The sequence below is a fragment of the Camellia sinensis genome, chromosome 5, assembly GCF_055761805.1.
Source record: "Camellia sinensis isolate YWXY chromosome 5, ASM5576180v1, whole genome shotgun sequence".
Taxonomy (NCBI): Eukaryota; Viridiplantae; Streptophyta; class Magnoliopsida; order Ericales; family Theaceae; genus Camellia; species Camellia sinensis.
In genome coordinates this window covers 146,519,060-146,543,151 of record NC_138965.1, presented here as the reverse complement: position 1 = coordinate 146,543,151, position 24,092 = coordinate 146,519,060, and the positions used below count along the sequence as shown (strand labels likewise).

Here is a 24,092-nt window from a genome sequence, read left to right as displayed (position 1 = left end):
AAACAAAATATTTAGGTGGCGACTCTGAAATCTGGCAAAACAGTCCATGTTTGACGCTTTTTGATTCAAAATTGATTTTTCAAAACCAATTACTGGATTTGGACTCTTTGGTGATTTATCAGTCTTACATTGCACTTTGTGAGATTAGATTCAGAACTGTGACAGGAGTCCGAACTGTAGAACCAATTTGAGCTCTCCGAAAGGGGGCACGGAAAAGTCAAGCTACAGCCGGCCATCAATGGTGGCCAGCAAGCCACATCAGTGGCCGACAGCCAAAAAGTGATGGTCGACAGCCCATAAGGGCGGCTGACAAACCATCAGGACCTGCAGGCTTGAAAAGCACAAGGTGTGGTTCAAAAACAAAGCAACAGATGTGCAGGGTTTGAAAGGCTTAGAGCTACGGCTTTTCACTGAGGACTTCGAGCACTAGACGAGCATTTAGACTCATCATCGGGTGTGCATGTGATGGCATCAAAGTCGTAATGGCCATAAAAAATGGGGTGTCTACAGCCCTCAACATGTCCTCCAAAATATGGATAGTACGATCGGATTGTCCCTCAGTTTGGGGATGATAAGCTGTACTAAAATTCAATTGAGTACCCATGGCACTTTGAAGACTTTGCCATAGCCTAGCTGTAAAACGAGGGTCTTTATCAAACACTATACTAATTGGTACCCCATGGAGGTGAACTATCTCACGGACATAAAGTTTAGCTAGAAACTCTATGGAATCCTCCATACTCATGGCGAGAAAGTGAGCTGACTTAGTAAGTCTATCTACTATTACCCATATTGCATCATTACTTCTTTGAGTTCTAGGGAGACCCGAAACAAAGTCCATATTGACGTGTTCCCATTTCCATTTAGCAATTGGAAGAGATTGTAGCAGTCCACCCAGTTTTTGGTGTTCAACCTTAACTTGTTGATAAATTAAACACTTGGTAGCGAACAGAGCTACATCCTTTTTCATGTCTCTCCACCAAAATTGACGGCTTAGGTCACGATACATTTTGGTACCCCCTAGATGTACCGCTAAACACGAGTGATGAAATTCTTTCAAAACTTCACTTCTCATGGATTTAGGTACAAACAATCGGTCAAGGTAACGAACACTGGAATCCGCATGAACATTTATGCCCCGTTCTTCCTTCCCTTGGGAGATCTTCCCCTTAATTAAGGCTACTTCTGGGTCACCCAATTATGCTTCAATTACTCTAGCAACAAGGGTAGGTTGTGCACTAGTGGCGAAAAGAGTGGCTTGTTCTGACGATTCACCAAGTCGCAAGTCAAATTCATTAGCATCCCCTATCATCTTCCATTCCCTCATCGTTAGACTAGCCAGGGAGCCCACAGATTTTCTACTTAAGGCATTTGCTACTACATTGGCCTTGCTGGGGTGGTAGTGTATCTCAAAATCATAATCCTCTAGAAATTTCATCCATCGCCGTTGGCATAAATTCAAGTCTTTTTGGGAGAATAGGTATTTGAGGCTTTTGTGGTCGGAGAAAACTTCAAACTTTTCACCATATAGATAATGTCTCTACAACTTTAAGGCAAAAACAACATCGGCTAGTTCTAAGTCGTGTGTCGGGTAGTTCCTTTCGTGTGTCTTTAGTTGGTGTGAGCCATACGCCACCATTTTACCCTCTTGCATTAGAACACATCCCAACCCCTCTCTGGAAGCATTAGAACATACCGTATAACTTAAGCCCCATTCTGGAATGATAAGGATTGGAGAGGTGACCAACCTACGCTTTAGTTCTCGGAAGGAATTCTCACATGCTTCGCTCTAAACAAACCTTACTCCCTTACAGGTCAATCCAGTTAATGGGGATACTATGGAAGAGAAATTCTTTACAAATCGGCGGTAGTAACCGGCTAAGTTCAGAAAGCTACCCCAATTTTGCACAGCTTCTATTTTTGAAAAATACACCATAATTCTGTCTCCCGAGACTACGTGACCCAAGAACTTTACTTCAGAAAGCCATAATTCACATTTCTCATATTTTGTGTACAAGTGGTGCTCTCTAAGAAGTTGCAAAATGGTACGAAGATGTTCTTTATGCTCCTCTTCGGAAGGTGAATAGATAAGAATATCGTCTACAAAGACAACCACAAATTTGTCAAAAAATTCTCGAAAGACCCTATTCATTAAATCCATGAATGTGGTTGGAGTGTTAGTCAACCCAAAGGGCATAACCAAGAACTCGTAATGTCTATATCGGGTACGAAAAATAGTTTTGGGGATGTCCTCTTCTCTGACACGGATTTGATGATAACCCGACCTTAAATCTATTTCGGAAAAACAATGAGAGCCTTTAAGTTGATCGAAGAGATCATCTATCCTGGGCAAGGGATAGTTATTCTTAACTGTGGCTTGGTTCAATTTACGGTAAGCAATGCACAATCTTAAGGATCCGCTCTTCTTCTTTGCAAACAAAGCTGAGGCTCCCCAAGGTGAGGTGCTAGGGCATATAAAGCCCTTACTAAGTAATTCTTGCAACTGTTCCTTCAGAATCACCATTCAATTGGGGCAAACCTATATGGTGATAAGGAGATAGATGATGTACCCGGGAGTAAGTCTATGGTAAACTCCACTTCCCTCTGAGGAGGTAGTTCTGTAAGATCTTCAGGAAAAACATCAGGATATTCACACACCACCTTTGGAGATTCACCCAGACTATTTCACTCCCGTCATCCAAAATAGTTGCTAAAAGAGAATTAACTTGGCCCCGACCACGTGGATGACATGAGAAGGGTAAGGATCTATCATACCTGTCCCCCAGAAACGTGAAACAATCACAATAGCAGTGCACACCGTAACTCTCTCTCGATAACAATCTATGGTTGGCCGATAAGTAGACAACCAATCCATACCGAGGATAACGTCAAAACTCGACATTCCCAACAAGACAAAATTAAATAGAAGTTGTTGACTCGCCACTTCAATTACACACCCCTGACACCCCTGGGTCAGAGTGACCTTACCCCTAATCGGTGACTCTACCGTGAGTGAAGATTGCAGTTGCTTACTCTCTAACCCCAACTATGATGCAAATGATGTGGCAATAAATGAATGTGATGCCCCAGTGTTAATCAACACACTAGCCCAAGTATTGAAAATGAGGAATGTACCTCTCACAACTGATGGCCCTGACGTTTGCTCGGAAGCGGTGATAACATGCACTCTTCCCTGCAACCTCTGCTCCCCTACCTCACCTCTTTGAACATACGTTTGTTGTGCGGATTGAGCAGACGTGGCACATTGAATTGTCCTAGATGCTTGTCCTGACTGGGCTGGTTGATAAGATTACCTCTGTTCCTGACCCATCTGTGAACCTCCAGACTGTCTAGACCTTGCCACACTCGGAGTCCCTACTTTCTGCGGGCAAAACTTCTTTAAATGCCTTGGCTGACCACATTGATAACAAGATTAGGGCTGGCTCCTATTCTAAAGTTGACCCTGTGGATGCATAGGTTAAGATCATGCTCCACCTTTCTGTCTGTACTCTATAGCCTTGTGACCCATTTGGCCACATCTATAATAAGCACCAGTAACTCGGGTCATATTTCCCAAACTTCTGCCCGTTACATAACTAGAGGATTTAGCTTGTTATGGAGGCGATTAGAAGGATGTTGATGAACCCCTAGACCTTTTTGAAGAACCAGTGTCACTCCTGGTATCCAAATGTCCTCCCCTCTTCAATCTTTGCCTTGCCTCTTCATCCTCTACAGTGATCTCCACATGAGCTGCTGCTTCAACCAAGCAGTCGTAATCATGTATCATATTGCCAACCGCCCTCATCAGAATTTTCGGCCTCAACCTCTTTTCAAATTTAAGACACCTTCGCTTTTCTGTTACCACTAATTTAGGTGTAAAACGTGAGAGACTAGTAAATTTGGCTTCAAACTCCGCCATTGGTGTATCTAGTTGCAATAACTCTTCAAACTGCTTCCTTAACTGCTTCCTTAACTGCTCCCTAGCCGTGGGAGGGAGAAATTTATCTTGGAAAGCTTGCACAAATGCTTCCCAAGTATGTTTTTCCACCACTGCCCAGCCTCCCTCTTCAATTGGTAGGCCGTTAATGCCACCCGCAATTCGTTCTCCCGAATGTCTAAGATTTCGAAGAATGCTATACTCGGCGAGATTAGAACGAAAGAACTCCTTTTTCAAAAAGGAAGCTCTTGATTCTCCCTCAATGGTTCTAGCTACTTGGTTGGCTCTCAATATCTCCATGGACTCCCTCAAAGCCCCTAGCATCTCTCTAGCCAAGGCCCCCATAGCTTCTTGGGTTGGGGGAACAGGTATATTGTTTTGACCCACTCCTTCTTCTTGCAGAGGGATCTCGGGTCTGGCTGGAATGTTCCAGCCTCCTCGACGAGGTCTACCGCGAGCTTTAGCACGTCCAGACATCTATAAGAAGTAGAGACATTATTAAATTCAAGACCAAGTTTCCGCACCTAAGTGCTCCACTCTTAATCCTCAAACTTATTTACGTTGCAAACACATAAACTTTTACATAGAATAATCCAAACAATCACGCATACAATCACATAAAAGCACGCATGAGTTGTCCTCCTAAGATATTAGCTAATTCCATGGCAATCAAGGACCTCCAAGTGGAAAGAACAACGATCAAATGCCTTTCCAAAAGGATTTCGATGAATGTAACGGAAAAAAGCCATATCATAGGATTCTAACCCCATACCCACATAGTCACATGAAAACACATAACACACAAGGTATTCTAAGCATGTCGTCCTAGCCTAGGGACCCTATTGTGACACACGTCACTTCCCACGAGCCTAAGGCATTCTAGCCTAGGCTCTGATACCATTTATAACACCCTGAGATTTCTCACAAGGATAGGCCAAAACAAACATGAGAATATACCCAAAAGTCATCTTTCTCATTGAACTAAAAGATAAAGAATTACAATTCACAAAATCTCATAAGATTCAGGATTCGTATGCCAGTTCAATGAACTAGATGGCCTTACAAATTATAAGCCTCTAGGGCGTACAGTAACAACAAAATAAATTGATAGTCTTGTTACAAAAATCCGAATTCTGAATAGCAAAATACACATGAGTCAACTTTTTTCCAAAAGGAGCTATAGTTGGATCTCATTCGTCAAGAGGGTGGTACTTCATCAATTCCTAAAAAATAACATAGGGTTGAGCTATACGCCTAGTAGGAACACATTTAACCAAGTATTTAATCTTTTGAATAAGATTATGGTATCTTTGCGACAAAACAGTACAAGGAAATTTATCTTCATATATTGTCCTTATTAATCATAGGGATACATAATAACCCAAGTGTGACAATTAACAATGATAATTTATAGCATCAGGTACCACACAATTCATGTTATCAAGCACCACAACCAAACAATCACAACCACAGAAGACAAGCCATGAGTCCAGTTGTAAGAGTCCAATTTAAAACACCCTTTGCCTTTGTTTTAAAACCACCCCCACACTTGTCGGCTATTATATGACAGGGAGTGGCACCCAAAGAAAATCATCTGTTTTTCCACTTTCGTCGGCTATCATACGGCGGGACTGTGTGGACACCCAAAAACCATTTTTCTCACATTCATCCAGCGATAAGCCTAGATAGGACATTTGGGCACCTTTTAGACTCCCCACGCCGGTACCAACACAACACCACATTTTCAAAACTAACTCTTACCCGGACTCATACACAATTAGCAATTCAATCACATTTTATTCAAATAACAAGCATCCAACATTGCCAAAGAATGGAATACAACACCACATTTTAAAGAAAATAACATCCAAGCCTCAATTCATTGACCATACCAACTTCTATATCTTTCATGTCTTTATTATTCACAATGTACCATGAGTTAAAGGAATTTCCATTCAATTTGGGGTTTTCAACTCAAATTGAAAAATTTAGGGTTTTTAACTCAAATTGAAAATTTTAGGATTTTGCCAAATTTGGGGGTTTGTCTTGTTTCATAGACATGGGTTTCAACAACATTTATATACATGTTTTGAGAAGAGAGTATAAAGAAATTTCAAGCAAGAGCCAAATAAAATGGTTTCCTATGTGGAACATAAGAGCAATCCAACAATATTCTCAAATTGGCTCATGTGTCACAACCACACCATGAAATCTATTCAAAGCAAAGAAATACTAGGGTAAAAGTATCCCTACCTCAACAAGTAGAAGAAAAATAAAGCCCCTTGAAGAATCCTTTACGAAGCCAAGATTCATTCGGTGGAAAAGTAAGATCTCCAAGTCTTAGTGGAATGGAAGGTATTTTAGAGTGAGAAACTAGGGTTTTTTGGAAATGAGGAGAGAAGAGGGAAGATAGAAATGAAAATTGTAAGGAATGATCTAGAATCACATTTTTAAAGTTGTTGAGTTCGCACAGTCCGCTCAAACGCCACCTTCTACGCTCGAGCGTAAGACACAAACTAAGGGGCCCGCTCAAGCGATGAATCCCTCGCTCGAATGTGTAATGAGAAGTTCCATAAGTTTTGTAGAGCTACAGTGGAACAACTGCGAGCCGACATTCTCCGCTTGAGTGCCACTTCCTACGCTTGAGTGTCCCGCCTGCAAACTCAAAAGATGCTGAGAGTTAAAATTTTCCACTCAAGTACGGCTTTCTATGCTCGAGCAAACCCATAAACAAAAATGGCATAGCGATCTCTAAGGATCTTAACACCGAGCACATATCTTGCTTCACCCATGTCTTTCATCTGAAATGTAGAGAACAACCACTTTTTAGTGGTGACAATCATCTCCTTGTCATTTCCTGCCAATAATATGTCATCCACATATAATGACAATATCAAAAAAATGTCTTTGGACCGCTTGACATTCACACAGTGATCTTCATCAATCATCGTAAGTCCATTTGAAACAATAGCTCAATGAAATCTCAGATTCTACTGTCTGGATGATTGCTTTAAGCCATAAATAGATCGTTGAAGCTTGCAAACTTTGTGCTCTTGACCTACTGCCACAAAGCCTTCTGGTTGATCTATATAGATCTCTTCATTCAATTCTCCATTTAGAAATGTAGTCTTAACGTCTATCTGATATAGCTCTAAGTCCAACTGAGCTACTATGGCAAGAATTAGGCGAATAGAGGCAAACCTCACAACTTGTGAAAAGGTTTCCTCATAGTCCACACCCTCCAATTGGGTGTAGCCTTTCGCCACTAGGCGAGCCTTATATCTTTCTATAGAACCATCCGCCTTGCGCTTGATTTTGAGAACCCATTTGTTCCCAATAGTCTTGCACCCTGGAGGCAAATCAATCAAGTCCCAGACTTGATTTTTCTTCATAGACTCTATTTCTGCATCCATTGCAGCACTCCATTCTTTACTAGCAGGGGGAGAGAGAGCCTTTTTGATATTCTTAGGCTTCATCTCATCACTCAGAGCAATCATGAATGCCACCCCCTCAATCTCAAAACGACGACGGGGTTTAGCTCTACGTTTGCTTCTACGCAGTTGAGAGTCCTGATAATCCTCATCGATTGGATCTAATCCATGGGCAGGTAAATCACTCCCACTGTCCCTAGAAGCATGAGGGATTATTTCCTCATTCTCTACTAGGCTACTAGGTGCACCTTCAAGTATATCCTCTATCTCATAGAGCTCTACATCTCTAGTTACCTCACCTCTGTTAGGGAAATCCTCCTCTAGGAAATCCAGGTCTCGTGACTTAATTTTAGTCACATTTCTATCTGGATGCTCCCCAATAAACACATAGCCCTTAGAATGCTCACTATAGAGAATGAAGATACACTTCTTTCCTTTAAGGCCCAACTTCCCAAACTTATGAGAAGCGCAGTGTATGTAAGTTGCCGAACCCTAAGGCCTCAAATTGCCCATATCAGACTTTTTGCCAGTTCACATCTCATATAGGGTGAAAGGAACTGATTTAGAGGGCACAAAGTTAAGGATGTAGGCAGCAGTCAACAAAGCATCTCTCTAATAAGAAATGGGAAGATTGGCTTGCGCCATCATAGATCTAACCATGTCAAGCAACGTGCGATTCCTTCTCTCCGTTACACCATTTTGCTGTGGAGTCCTAGAAATTGTCAATTGCCTAATAACTCCTTTTTCCTTATAGAGCACTTTAAATTGCTCAGATAGATCCTCGCATTCCCAGTCAATCCTTAAGCCTTAATGCTTTTGTCTAATTGATTCTCAACCTCATTATCATACCGTCTAAGCAATCCAATGCTTCGGACTTGTGAGAAATCAAATAGACATGGCCAAAATGCGTGCAGTCATTCCATGCCATGCCCTCACATTTATTGGTCCACATATATCAGAATGAATAAGTTGTAATGGAATAGATGCCCTTTTGGCTTTCCCAAGACAGTGCTCACAAGTAGGCAAAGTGACTAGCGAGTGGGCCGAAAACGCCTTCTCTAGCTAATCTAGTCATCTTTTCATGCCCTATGTGGCCTAATCTAGCATGCCATCTCATAGAATCTTTATCACAAATAGATGCAACATAAGAAACTGAACCATTGGCATTTTTATTAAAACTAGAATTTTCTACATCCAAAACTAAGAAACCATCTAAAAGATAACCAAAACCATAAAAAATTGTACCCACATAAATGCTAACACCATTATTCTCAGAACAAAAGCTAAAACCAAGGCTCATCATGCTAATAACTAAAACTAAGTTTTGCCGAATAACTGGAGCATAAAGAACGTCATGAAGATGGTGCACCCTCGTCTCATTTCCAGCTTGTATGTACCAATGCTAAGCACCTCGACACTGGACTCGTTCCCCATGTAAACTTTTCTACTCCTAACAGGTACTCGGCGATACTCAGCGAACCCTACTCTGTTCCTCGCGATGTGGTCTGCTACTCCTGAGTCTACAACCCAAAAATTAGGAGAATGAGCAATTAATGCTTGACTAGAAACAAAGCATTGAATGCGAGAAATTAAGTAAGGGAGTACCTTCTTCTGCTCAGGGAAATCCTGAGCGAAGTGTCCATCTTTGTTACAATTAAAGCATGTCAGTTTAGCCTTTACCTTCTTGCCACCTCTCTTGCCCCTACGTTAGAAATTTCTAGCGCCATTGGGCTTTAGTACAGCTGCTACTTGCTTCTTAGAAGCACCTTTTGCTTTTCCACGCTTGAACTGAGAAGTCCTATGTGAACTTAACTCAACCACCATAGCAGAACCATTAGGCTTAGCCACCTCTAGGCGCTCAGCCTCTAGCTCTAAATGATGTGATATGTCCTCGAATGTTTTCACACTTTTATTATGCATCATGTTCTGCTTCATCTGCTCCCAAGAATTTGGCAGAGAGCAAATCACAGCTTGTACTTGTTTCTCTTGAGTCAAATTGTACCCAGTAGCCACCAGCTCATGTATCATGGTTGACGCGATCCTCAAATGCTGCTTCATCGAGTGATGCGCCTTTTTCTGATAAGAGTCAAACTTCATAGTCAACCCATATAGCTTTGCCAAAAAGGTGACACCAAACTTTTTCTTGAGAGTTTCCCACATCTCAAATGTAGTCAGGCAATGCTTAAACTCACTAATCGAGTCGTTGTGCATGCTGCTCAACATGGTAAAGTGCGCACACCAATCTTTGTTACTCTAAGTTTGATAGACTTCAAGATCACGACGATGTTGAGCTATATTGCCTTGCTCAGGCTCAACCATCACTTGTTCATGTGTGTTCAAAACTTCTTCCTCATTGAGGAGGTATTGGATCTTACGGCGCAATATGTTATAGTTATCGCCATCCAATTTCTCTCCCTTAGTTAAGTCTGCCTCCACTGTCTTAGTTGCCATTTCTACATACAGAGTAAAGGAAGAACAAATGTGCAGGTGATATTAATGATAGTAACAAAAAATTATTTGGCAGCAAAAGAATCTAAATTAAATAATGATAACATTACATACGTCTCGAGATCAAAAATTTGCTATGCTCGTAATCATCTCTTGCGCCTCTAATGACAATTATCAAAACTTAATTTAATTCCACACGCGGAAAACAACCTCCCACTACTTATGGCATGTACAAAGCATGATAATTAGTCTAATTCCATATAATAACATCTGAATGTAAATTTACAATTAACTCATGCTATATTTCATTTAATAATGAAATTAAAAAAAAAACTAATCGTGCTTCTCTAATCCCAACATATTACCAACTCTAGGAAAAAACAACAATATGTTGTGTTTAATGTTCAGATTATGCCATTACAGAAAGTACATCACTTTTGAAATTCTTCTAGAAGTTTTTGATTTTTTCTGGAATTTTAAATAATTAATAAACACACATAAAATCAGAAATAAATATTTCAAAATCTGGGAAAATACGAAAATCATACCAGTAAATAGTAAACCATTACAGTAGCCTACAGTAAAAATTTAAGCCCGATAAACTTAGTCATGCATCGCCAAAAGCATTTTAAAGCAGAAATGATGAATTATTATCTCAGAAAAAATATTTTTTATTTTCATAAAATTTTGAAAATTTTGTAGTAGATAAAAAATTTAATTATAAGTCCAACATTACCAACCATGCTTAAAACAAAACTATAAAAAATTACTTCTGACCATTTAAAGCAATTCTAGATTTTTAAAACAAACAAAGAGAGCCTTACATCCAGCAGCCAAGCCAGTCAAGCCGGCTCGAAAAATGGTGCGGCACACGTGTGGGTAAGGGCACAAGGTGTGCGGGTGGGAAGCGCATCTGGAGCGTGCGGGCCAGCGGTGACGCGTCGCGCCCGGGTGGCGCTGACTGCGTCATCTGGTGCGCGCGGCTCACACGCCGCCTTCTGTGGTGTTTTTTGGTCCAATTTTGGTATTGCCGGATTCCATTTTCCAAAATAAAAACAATGGTGGTCTCAAAAATGACATTTAACAAACACAAATAATGGGGTGTATCACACTCTCTGCCTAATGAGAGTGGAAGTGCAGAAACTCTGCACTTCATCTTCTTCCTTAAGCCACCAAAGACTCAAAACGAACCCAAATTAGGGTTTGATTTTCCTCATTAATCGTAAGTCCAAATCTAACAAATAATATATGGTTTCGAACGTCTCAAAACAAGGATTCTAAATATGCAAGATTTGTAGACTGAAATTAAAGCATGTAAAACCATCATGCATGTAAAGTTTCAGGAATATTAAATGGGTCTCCATTTTTCTTGAAATCTAACTATTGGATTTTCATGAAACTTTGCAGATATGTTTTACATGAAATCTACTATAACATATATAAATTTCAGGTTGATCGGAGAAAGATCAAAAAAATATTAATTTTCATGCATATATATATATATAATTATACACATATTTTAATGCATAAAAATAAACACAAAAATACCCTATAAGAGGCTCTTATACCAATGTAAGATACATATAATGTAGCAGGTAAAAGGATTGAAATCATACCTTATGTGATAGAATCTGAAACAAAGAACCTTGTGGGTAAATCCCGTGCTTCACAACCATGAACTAAGAACACTTAGTAATGAAGTGATACCATAATATGAGTATCACCCATTCTAGTCACAGTGCAAAGGCTTGATCATTATTCTGATGGGAGAGAGCTAGAGAGAGAGCATGGGAAAAAATAATTCGTTATCTGATTCATCCCACATCCCATATACCAAATCAGATATATATGTCAGATTCTAACCATCTATCCATATCTCTTGATAAGATATGATAGATGTAGATATTGATAGTAGGTTATCCAAATAAGATAGTCATGAAAATTCAAATTCAAATTACATGGATAATTTGAATGGGTCATGGGTCATGCCACAGGGGTGCCCAAATCTGGGTCCAATACCCAGCCCAATTTCAAACAAGTGGTACCATGGAAAATATATTACAAAATTATGAAAAAATTTATGTATTTAATTATTAATGAGTATAAAGTTTACTATTTATTTGTAATTTGTTTTTAACTAATAACTATTTTTAACTTCATACATGTTAACTTATCTCACACGATTTTAACTAATAACTATTAAGTTATGCTAATTTGTGATTTTTTTTCAAACCACAATTTTCTCTAAATGCATCAAGTTAGGAGAAGTTATTTTGTGGTCTTAGGGGTGATGCCGAAGGACATTGTAATTGGTGAAAGGAGTGGAATTCGATTTAATGTTTTTTTTTTTAGAGTGGGAATTCAATTTTAGTGTTAAATGATTAGAAAATAACCATACAATAATATAACATTTAAAGATTAATGAAAAGAAATTGTTTGAGATCTTTATAAGAATTTCATAATTCTATCTACAATGATATGTTCAGATAGATGTCTAATTTTAATTTGTTACATATCCCATTATTAAAGACTCACTTTTCTTGCCACATCATTATAAATGAATTTATATGTCAAATATATAGGTTTCTAACATTACTATTAATGAAAATATTATCCCCATTAATTATTTTGGATTCTCTATTTTTTAGTTTTATTTATTTATTTATTATAATAATAACCTCAAATGAAATTACTAAAAATGATATCAATAATTTTGGGAAACCCCATCTCACAATTAAGCCCACACACCCACTATATTATGAGTTAAGATTTATGAGAGTACTCACTTCTATCATTACACACCCATCTTTCCCAAATCACACCTTCAAAACCAACCTATCTGCCCTCCAAACCTTGAAAACCCTTTGGCAGTAATATTTTGGCAATAACAGTGGCAACCATTTGATTACCTACACTTTTCCGGTAATGACAATGAGTAAAAGATTTTTTGACAATCATAACTCTATGAGACGAGAGGAGTACAATAATAAAAGTTCAAAAAAGGTTCATAGCTTTGATGATAATCTTATGTCACACCCCGAATATTTATTACTCAAAAACATTACCAAAGCCTGTAATTTAGGTCTATTTTTTTTAGATATATATAAATATCTATTACACTCGAGTAATAGAAATACAATATTACATATTCTCTCTCTCTTAATGAATATTACAATGACAACAATACATGTCAATCTCCTACCGTGCTACAAATAAATAAATATAAATACAAAATCCACTTCTTTTACATCTACCATGAAGTTATACAAATGGACTGAAGAACTCCATAAATCTTCAATCAAATAATCCAAACTTTCTTCTTGTAAAAAGATAAAATAACAACGGGGTGAGCACTAATGCCTAGTAAGAATCTCATAGTTCTCAATCAATAACTAACACATAGATAGAAATGATCATGTAAGCAGGGTGATACCATATAGTAGAGTGACGTTTTATAATTTCAAAATATCATAAGTAAAGTACCTTTTCTCAAAAACTATTTGAACACTTTTAAGAAAAACCTTCAGCTATCAAAAAATCATCCCTTAACTTTAGAAAACCATTGATCCATGTGAAACAAACATATTTAAGAAACAACATCAAGTAAAAGTTATTAACCAATTCCCAAGACTTTTTTTATTTAATTTTCCATTTTTAATACTCCCCTTTTCCTTTCATTCTTCTTTTCTACTCTTTAAGAAACATATTTAAGAAACAACATCAATTCACACCGCTAATTACACCCGTAAAGTTTCATTTCAAGATAACACAATATTAATAACCCCTTTCAATCCAATCCTTTATTAAATTATAGAACAATGCTCATAATTTACTTTTATTAACACAACTACTTCATTAAGTTTACCATCATAGTCTATAATCCTCATATCTATTTTTGATTTCCATTATTTACAAATAATGCCTATGCACGTTTCCTCTTTAAACCAAATTACACATCAATATGTAATTTCACAAATTCATCACAAGCAACAAATAACATCATCAACTCAACACACTTCTCAACACATGCCTCAACACAATCCACCTTTTGCCGACTTACTACGGCAGGATAGCAGGCACCCAATTCATAACACTTTCCACCTTTCGCCGACTACTATACGGCAAGAAGTGAACTCCCAAAAATCATTTTCATAAAAGCCATTTTCTTTCAAAAACCATTTTTCAACTTTTTAAAACCATCCCCCACATTTGTCGGCTACTATACGGCGGGATGTGGGCACCCAAAACATTTTCGAAAACCAACCATTTTTATAATTAATTTCCATGCTCTTCTCAATGATTTCCATTTCTCAATAAAAGCTTGCAATCTCAACACATTTCAAAACTTTCAATTTTAGACAAAGGGGTGGTAAATACAACACTGGTAATCCCTAGGCTCATGTTATCCATATCATTAACTAATCCTTTTTCCCAAATTTCATTTTATATCATAGCATGATTTACAATATCCATAAATAAGGTTCAATCGCTAATTTTTAACATGATTTTCAAACACTTTCAAAATTCAATTAAACTTGTATATATACAATTCAATACCTCAATTTCATGATTCTACTTTCAATTTGAGCAAACTCATTATTTATCATCATGAATCAACTTAGGGTTTTTCAAAAAAAATCTAGAATTTCAAGAAAAATTCAAACTTCTTAAACCTTTACTTTTTATTCCAATTTTCTCATTAATTATACACCCTAGGTCCATAATCCATAATCTAAACCCAATAATAGAACCCCAACATTTCAAACCGTAACCACAAAATTTCATGATTTAACACTATATGCTCAAAATGTAAATTTTGCATTTATATAATCCAAAATACCATAAATCTATCTATTAATGTAAGCATTGAAGGAGAATTAGGACCCCTACCTCAAGATTGGAAGCTATGGGTGAAGACCCATTTTCAAACTTCAATGAAATCCCCAAAATAATCGGTCAACGCTTTGATCCCTGCTTGTTCTTGAACCTTGATGCAAGATCCATGGTGGATTGTTGGTAAGAATTGATGAAATCAAAGTTTTGGGGCTCTAGGTTTGCGGACATGGAGGAGGGGAGAAGAAGAGAGGATGAAAAATAAAGTTTTTTGGGCCAAATATCACTTTATACTGTTTGTTAGTGACTTTGTATCTCGAGCAAAGAAAATCTCGCTCGAGCGAGCATGCTTTCAGCACAGAAACTCAAAATTCAAACAGGTGTAACTCTCTCGTTCGAACTCCGTTTTAGGTCGTTCTTGTGTCCAAATTGAAGCCCCGGAAACAAGCTTTCCAATGGTTCTAGCCTGACATTCAAATTCAAAGTATGGAAGGAGAAAAGTGCAAAAGAGTGATGGCTGGTCAAAAACAAAAACTCAAACTCAAACTTGGGGCTTTTTATCTGATCTACCTAAATATCTTGTCAAGGCTTCAATCAAGGTTCCAAACATGACCCAAGGGTCCTCAATTATAATATTTAAAGTTGACTTGCCCACCCATCAATATCATGAGTCCGACAACTGTTCAAGTTTTAAGGTGACGGGCACCACTTTACATCAATCCAATGTGAATTAAAATCCGAGTCATTACAATTTTCTTACCTTAAGAAATTCCGTCCCCGAAATTGCATCCGTTCTAACAAAAATAGCAACAACCTTATGCTCACCAATTCTTAATAACCCCTAGTTCACAACAAAGCATGAGAGCACCCATACATATCCACCAAACCTTGACAACTTTCAATTACACCTCACTTCAATTCTAAACCCAAAAATACAAAGTGTTATAATCTACCCACCTTGGGGAAATTTCGTCCCCGAAATGAAGAAAACCAAATAGAAGACAACTCAAACATGGATTGAAACACCCCCTGTAATGTTCAAAACTAGATCCACACTCGAGATAGATTCTTAATTTTCTGATTTGATACCTTAATGTCCAAAAGATACCCAAACAACAAGAATCACAAGGAAAGGATCACAAATACTTTCGACCAACACACACATCGAAATTCAACAGGCAAGGAGCAACACTAACCGTTTATAATCCCAAAGTCCATAACAACTTCCCAATTAATAACTAAGCGGACAACGTCTATTGAACGCCCAAAACTCAATTTCAAAGAAAAGAAATCACTCTTAAACTAACACTAAGTCAGCATAAGCAAAACAAATAACACATTGTATTGTATGATCCAATATCATAACTCTCAATTGCATTTCAATTAACAGCGTTATCAATTCTTTATTCCATTTAACACTTAAAAGTAGAACAGTGAAAATAATTCATTATCATATTCAGATTAAGTCCTTAACATTTAGTTCAACCATGCCTTCACAGGCCACACACAAGGAAAATAGATTTTCGTTTTCCTACACCGATCTCAACATTTTTCCAGTGAATTCCAACCATCACCAAATAACCTGTGCCACCCATCCGGTGACATCACAACATAATTTTCATACACATTTGTAACAACAACAAACAAAAACAAACCGGTATTTCATTTCAAATGTCAACACTTATATCAACATTCAATATATATATACACATTGGCACAAGTGCACTTACAACAATTTCCATTCAAACATTTTTAACTCGTTTAAAGCAATTTCACAAATTCACATAAACAACACACGTATATATGTACAAGTAAAACTTCATGCCATCAAGTACCCCTTGAGACACTATCCATTCATATCCCTATTTATCCAAAACAAGGCAACTCCCAAGATAATTAAGCATCAATTAACTTCAAGTAGCATTTATTAAAACCATTGGTTGCAAGTCAAATCAAAACAGACTAACCCAAACCAATCCTTAAGTCCCATAAAAGAGGGTGACTACAAGAATCTGTCTTCTCTACGCAACTTAGCCCAAATCATCCATTTTCCACTCTCGTGGTTCAATTATCGATACACACATCATTTCACATCTCACAATTCATAATCATAATCATAATCATAATCACCTATTATTCTCATACAAATAATGCCAAGAATTTCATGACACTTTGCACCTAAACTCGGAAGTCACTAATCGGCCAACCATACAATTAGTAACACTTACAAGTTACCTCACACCGTCTACCCCGAGATAAAGCTTCTTACGCCATTCTACCCGTTTCTAGAATCTCACTGCACTTTTCAAATATGCGTTGTATTAGCACCATTCACAATAGTCTCATCATTCTTGTGCCGATATAGCAACACTCATTTTTGAGCCACAGAAACGAATCATCAATCGCACAACACCGATTATAGTAATTTCAACCCACACTCCTTCTCAAGAACTACTTCTAGCATTTAACGATTAAGTGTCTTTCATACTCATGGACTCTATACAAACCTTAATCATGCCACTCAATTCTTTAAATATCACAAACCCCCTTCATATATAACTACTAGCCTATGCTAATACTTCACCAACGCTACCCTCATCATCACAAAACATAATTCTCACCTCATCCCAAATCCCTCACGACATTCTATGTAACTTCAAACTAATCTCATACCATTCTGAGATCTCACCTCACCTCAACTATACTCCTTATAAACCATACAAGTCGCACATTCCACGTTCCACAAACACTCTCATTTAATTTAAGGCTCATAAGTTGATATACATTTTTACCAACACCTATGTCTCCCTCATTGTAGATTAATAATCATCCGATAGCTCTCATTATCTCAACAACGACATCAAACATCCATCGACCGAACTCTAACCCTTTCTTGAGACATTTACCCTTCCTACGAAATTAAGAAACCAACCTAACACATAATCACACAATACATAAATATTGTTAAGCAACAAACCACACAATTGAATCAAGGCAACAAGGATGATCACTTGTCCCGGAACCTCCAAGGAATTCTCACTAGAAACCACGTTGATCAAACGCGTTTCCAATGAGACCTCAAAGCAAGTTAGCCGGCTACAAGAACTATCCATGAAGCTCAACCGATGTTCACACAATGTAACACAAAATGTCCTGCACCTCCTACTTCTATACGCAGATATCCTCATCAAGCGAAGCCAACCCATTGTGGTAAAAACCACTTCCCATGAGCTCCAGGTATTCAAACCCGATTAGTTATGATACCAAGTTGTCACGCCCCGAATTTTTATTACTCGAAAACATTATCAAAGCCTGTAATTTAGGTCCATTTTTTTTAGATATATATAAATATTTATTACACTCGAGTAATAGAAATACAATATTACATATTCTCTCTCTCTTAATGAATATTACAATGACAACAATACATGTCAATCTCCTACTGTGCTACAAATAAATAAATACAAATACAAAATCCACTTCTTTTACATCTACTATGAAGTTATACAAACGGACTCAAGAACTCCATAAATCTTCAATCAAATAATTCAAACTTTCTTCCTGTAAAAGGATAAAATAACAACGGGGTGAGCACTAATGCCTAGTAAGAATCTCATAGTTCTCAATCAATAACTAACACACAAATAGAAATGATCGTGCATGCAGGGTGACACCATATAGTAGAGTGACGCTTTATAATTTCAAAATATCATAAGTAGAGTACCTTTTTTCAAAAACTATTTGAACACTTTTAAGAAAAACCTTCAGCCATCAAAAAAAATCATCCATTAACTTTAGAAAACCATTGATCCGTGTGAAACAAACATATTTAAGAAACAACATCAAGTAAAAGTTATTAACCAATTCCCAAGACATTTCTTATTTAATTTTCCATTTTTAATACTCCTCTTTTCCTTTCATTCTTCTTTTCTACTCTTCATTTTTAATTTAAAAACCCCATAACTTCAAGTTCAGGTTCCTTTTTGACTCGCGAACAATTCTCCTATACTCAATTCACACCGTTAATTACACCCGCAAAGTTTCATTTCAAGATAACACAATATTAATAACCCCTTTCAATCCAATCCTTTATTAAATTATAGAACAACGCTCACAATTTACTTTTATTAACACAACTACTTCATTAAGTTTGCCATCATAGTCTATAATCCTCATATCTATTTTTAGTTTCCATTATTTACAAATAATGCCTATGCACGTTTCCTCTTTAAACCAAATTACACATCAATATGTAATTTCACAAATTCATCACAAGCAATAAATAACATCATCAACTCAACACACTTCTCAACACATACCTCAACACAATCCACCTTTTGCCGACTTACTACAGCGGAATAGCGGGCACCCAATTCATAACACTTTCCACCTTTCGCCGGCTACTATACGGCAAGAAGTGAACTCCCAAAAATCATTTTCATAAAAGCCATTTTCTTTCAAAAACCATTTTTCAACTTTTTAAAACCATCCCCCACATTTGCCGGCTACTATACGGCGAGATGTGGGCACCCAAAACATTTTCGAAAACCAACCATTTTTATAATTAATTTCCATGCTCTTCTCAAAGATTTCCATTTTTCAATAAAAGCTTGCAATCTCAACACATTTCAAAACTTTCAATTTTAGACAAAGGGGTGGTAAATACAACACTGGTAATCCCTAGGCTCATGTTATCCATATCATTAACTAATCCTTTTTCCCAAATTTCATTTCATATCATAGCGTGATTTACAATATCCATAAATACGGTTCAATCGCTAATTTTTAACATGATTTTCACATACTTCCAAAATTCAATTGAACTTGTATATATACAATTCAATACCTCAATTTCATGATTCTACTTTCAATTTGGGCAAACTCATTATTTATCATCATGAATCAACTTAGGGTTTTTCAAGAAAAATCTAGAATTTCAAGAAAAATTCAAACTTCTTAAACCTTTACTTTTTATTCCAATTTTCTCATTAATTATACACCCTAGGTCCATAATCCATAATCTAAACCCAATAATAGAACCCCAACATTTCAAACCCTAACCCCAAAATTTCATGATTTAACACTATATGCTCAAAATGTAGATTTTGCATTTATATAATCCAAAATACCATAAATCTATCTATTAATGTAAGCATTGAAGGAGAACTAGGACCCTTACCTCAAGATTGGAAGCTATGGGTGAAGACCCATTTTCAAACTTCAATGAAATCTCCAAAATAATCGGTCAACGCCTTGATCCTTGCTTGTTCTTGAACCTTGATGCAAGATCCATGGTGGATTGTTGGTAAGAATGGATGAAATCAATGTTTTGGGGCTCTAGGTTTGCGGACATGGAGGAAGGGAGAAGAAGAGAGGATGAAAAATAAAGTTTTTGCGCCAAAATATCACTTTATACTGTCTGTTAGCGACTTGGTCACTCGAGCGAAGAAAATCTCGCTCGAGCGAGCATGCTTTCAGTACAGAAACTCAAAATTCAAGCAGGTGTAACTCTCTCGTTCGGACTCCGTTTTAGGTCATTCTTGTGTCCAAATTGAAGCCCTGGAAACAAGTTTTCCAGCGGTTCTAGGCTCATATTCAAATTCAAAGTATGGAAGGAGAAAAGAGCAAAAGAGTGATGGCTGGTCAAAAATAAAAACTCAAACTCAAACTTGGGGCTTTTTATCTAATCTACCTAAATATCTTGTCAAGGCTTCAATCAAGGTTCCAGACATGACCCAAGGGTCCTCAATTATAATATTTAAAGTTGACTTGCCCACCCATCAATATCAAGAGTCCGGCAACCGTACAAGTTTTAAGGTGACGGACACCACTTTACATCAATCCATTGTGAATTAAAATCCGAGTCATTACATCTTAGCTCAAAGGAGATTGGACTTATACAAGGGTAAGTTTCTTAAAAAAAAAATAACAAAATAATAAAAACTGTTCGTCATTTTTTCGTGATTGAAATCCTGAATATATAATTGAAATTCGGGAATACAAGTTCGAATATTGTTTATTTGTTTGAGAACAAACAACTGGACCTTTATTTTCTCAAGTCATGAACAAGTATGTGGAAATGAACTATAGTAATCACCTTCGTGAGTTTTGTTAGAGTTTTTGAAAGAAAAGCTTTTTAGGATGTGGGGTGTGTATTCAATTGAATGGGTAAAATATTTTTATTAGGATAATTTGATATTATTTGAAGTGAAAAACAAATTTAAAAATTTTATAATTTATAAGTAAGGTCTAAAGAAATAAAAGATCTAAAATAATTTATGAGATATTAATGGCGGCACTCCAATTAGAAGATGCCATGACCCAGTCCATTTCTATCAATCAATTAAAATACACGATGATGATGGAGAATTCATTAGAGTGGTTATTTTGGCCTATTTTAAGAAGGTAATTAAAAATTATTTATCTTTTGTTTTTGTTTTTATTTTTGTTTTGTGACTTTCTTTTTTTGAAAAAATGTATAAAAAAAATAGAAAGATGATGTAATTTAAAAAAGTCAAAAAACTAGAAAATTAACTTTTAATTGTGTTGCCAAAATAGGTCATTGGTTTCCATTGGAAGTGTCCTCCATCTTCACTAAAAGTATAAATACATAAAAAAGATTAAAATTTTAATTATTAATAATTATAAACTTTATCATTTATGTTTAATTTTTTTTTCCAAACCCTATGTTGAACTGTATTTTCCTCAAAAATTTACTTATCTGCTTTCTTACTTATTAAGACAGTGTTTGATTTATAAATTTAAAAAGATAAAAAAAAGGGAGTTAAAAAAAAAAATAAATTCTCACTCTAAATTTATTAACCAAATATAGCGTAAAGATTTCATGACAAACCACAAGAATCCATCAATTCATGAAACAGAAGAGGACCAGGTCAGCCATGTTTTAGCCCTTCTTTTCTTTTTTTTTTTTTTTTTTTGAAAAATATTGTACCAATTAATTAATTTTATTTACTAACAGATGTAGTAAATAGAGATAAAATTTTAAAACATTATGAATTTGAAATTATATGATGAAGACAACTCGTACGAATTATAAAAGGGCGAATTCACTTTCTCCAGTTTTTAGATATGACAAAAATCTTGACTATATTGTTTGCGTTCTTGTAAAGTCGATTACGAGGTCTATTCAACGATTCAATTCAATCCATTCATATTATGGTCTCTCTTATTAGAGATGTTAAAAGAATTTTATTTATTTATTTTTATTTTTATTTTTTTTAACTTTTAACCTCTTTTGAATTATATTTTTATATATATATATATATATATATATTTTTTTTTTTAAATCAAAAAATTAAGTAACATTTAGTAGAGTTTTAAAATTATGATTTGAGAATAGAGTTATATTTTGAGTTTGTAAGTTTTAGAATTATAATTTGAAAAGAGAATTTGTTTGGTTATGAGTTTTAAAAAGAGTTTTGAATTTTTGATGTGACATATAAAATGAGAAAAATTGTTTGGTTATGAATTTTGAAAAAAAAATTTTAAAACTTAATTCAAAAACTTATAACTCATAACCGAACAGACAACTTAAAACTCTATTAAAAAATCTATTCAAAACTCAAAATTCAATTCAAAAAAATAATTTTTCATTTTGGGCTAAAAAAATAATTTATATATTTTAAAAATATCATATATATATATATATATATATTTCCAAATAACATGCGGCAATTTGCAATTGCCAAAAAAAAGAAAACTATTCCGGTCAACTGGCCGGCATCTGGGAGGATGTCGGGAGAACGACCGGGTAGGCTTAAAAATTCAAAAACTGTACAAGATGACGTCTAGGTAAATGATCGGATTGACCAAAAATTCAAAAACTATTTGGTTTACGAAACATGTTTTCAAAATGTGTTTTAAAATTAATTTGGAATCATGATTTGAAAGTCTCAACTAAACATGGCATTCTAATGTAAGGGTAGAATTAATTTTAGAAAGCTTTACTAAACAGAACTTAGTTTTTAATCTACTTCTCAAAATAACTTGAACAAAAAAAAAAAAAAAAATTAAATGTATTACATCAAAAACTTATAATTTATTTGTAAGATTACACTATCATTAATTTATTATTATCCAATCACATCATATCATAACTCCAATAATTTAGTGGGTTAAATGGACGCTCGACAACTCTAATAGTGAGTTATCCAATCTGCCATTTAGTGAGTTATCCAATCCGTCATTACCTAATCGGAACCGAGGTCACTGTCCCTGATCCAAACTCGGTCACTCACTTCCCGAGTTATGCTAACCCCGTCCCTACCTCGGTCCCACCCGCCTTTCTATTCAACGACCACGGCTGCTACACTTGCTTTCTCCGCCACGCTAGAAGGTTCAGAGAGACCAAGGGCATAATCGTAAATACCTTCAAAGAGCTCGAATCCTGTGCGGTGAAGTCTCTTGTAGACTCGACGGAATCGCCGCCAGTTTACGCTGTCGAACCGTTGCTAGACCTTGTCGGCGATGCTCGGGAAGCTATCGAGACGAGATCGTGAAATGGCTCGACGGAAAACCTCCATCGTCGGTAGTTTTTCTCTGCTTTGGAAGCCTAGGGTACTTTGGTCCGACGCAGCTGGCGGAGATCGCAGCGGCACTGGAGAAGAGAGGCCACCGGTTCTTGTGGTCCATACAACAGCCGCCACCACAAGGCGAGTTCGAGATGCCGACCGATTGTGGCGGCAATTACGACGGATTGTTGCCAGAAGGGTTTTTGAAACGGACTGAAAAACGGGGGAATGATGTGCGAGTGGGCGCCGAAGACGACAATGCTGGGGCACGTGGCGGTGGGAGGGTTCGTGTCACACTGCAGGTGGAACTCGATTTTGGAGAGCTTGTGGGTCGGTGTTTCGATGGTGACATGGCCGATGTACGCAGAGCAACAGATGAATGCGTTTGAGATGGTGGTGGAGTTGGATTTGGCGGTGGAGCTGAGATTGGACTACAGGAATGAACATGGTGGGAGCGGCGACAGAGTTGAACTGGTGGCGGCAGAGGAGATAGAGAGAGCAGTGAGGTGTGTGATGGATGGTGAGAAAGAGAGTAAGAGAGATGAGAGAAAAGACCAGAGAGGCTGTTGTGGAAGGTGGGTCTTCGTTTGGTTCGTTAAAGCAGTTGGTTGATGATATGTTGGGAAACCACTGATCATGGAAGGTTTGTTAGAATTTTGCCAGTGAAAATTTTAGGGCAACTTACCGATCAGTTCTATCGAGAGCTATTTACGTGTAGATGTTAATAAGTCAATTTATTGTTTAATAAGTTATATAAAAAAAATTTATCATAAAAAAATGTTATTAATTATAAATTTTAGAGATAATTTATGAAAATTATGAAAAAATTCATTAATTGTCAATTTTTAACAACACATCTAAAAAATTGTCACAAAAAAAATTATTTTTAATGATAATTTTATCAAGACTTAT

The 24,092-nt window shown here is 36.5% G+C and overlaps 1 pseudogene; it reads left to right on the top strand.

Annotated features, from left to right (window-relative positions):
* Positions 1-19,844: 19,844 nt before the first annotated feature.
* LOC114313191 (anthocyanidin 3-O-glucosyltransferase 2 pseudogene) lies at positions 19,845-23,848 on the top strand (annotated as a pseudogene).
* The last annotated feature ends 244 nt before the right edge of the window (positions 23,849-24,092 follow it).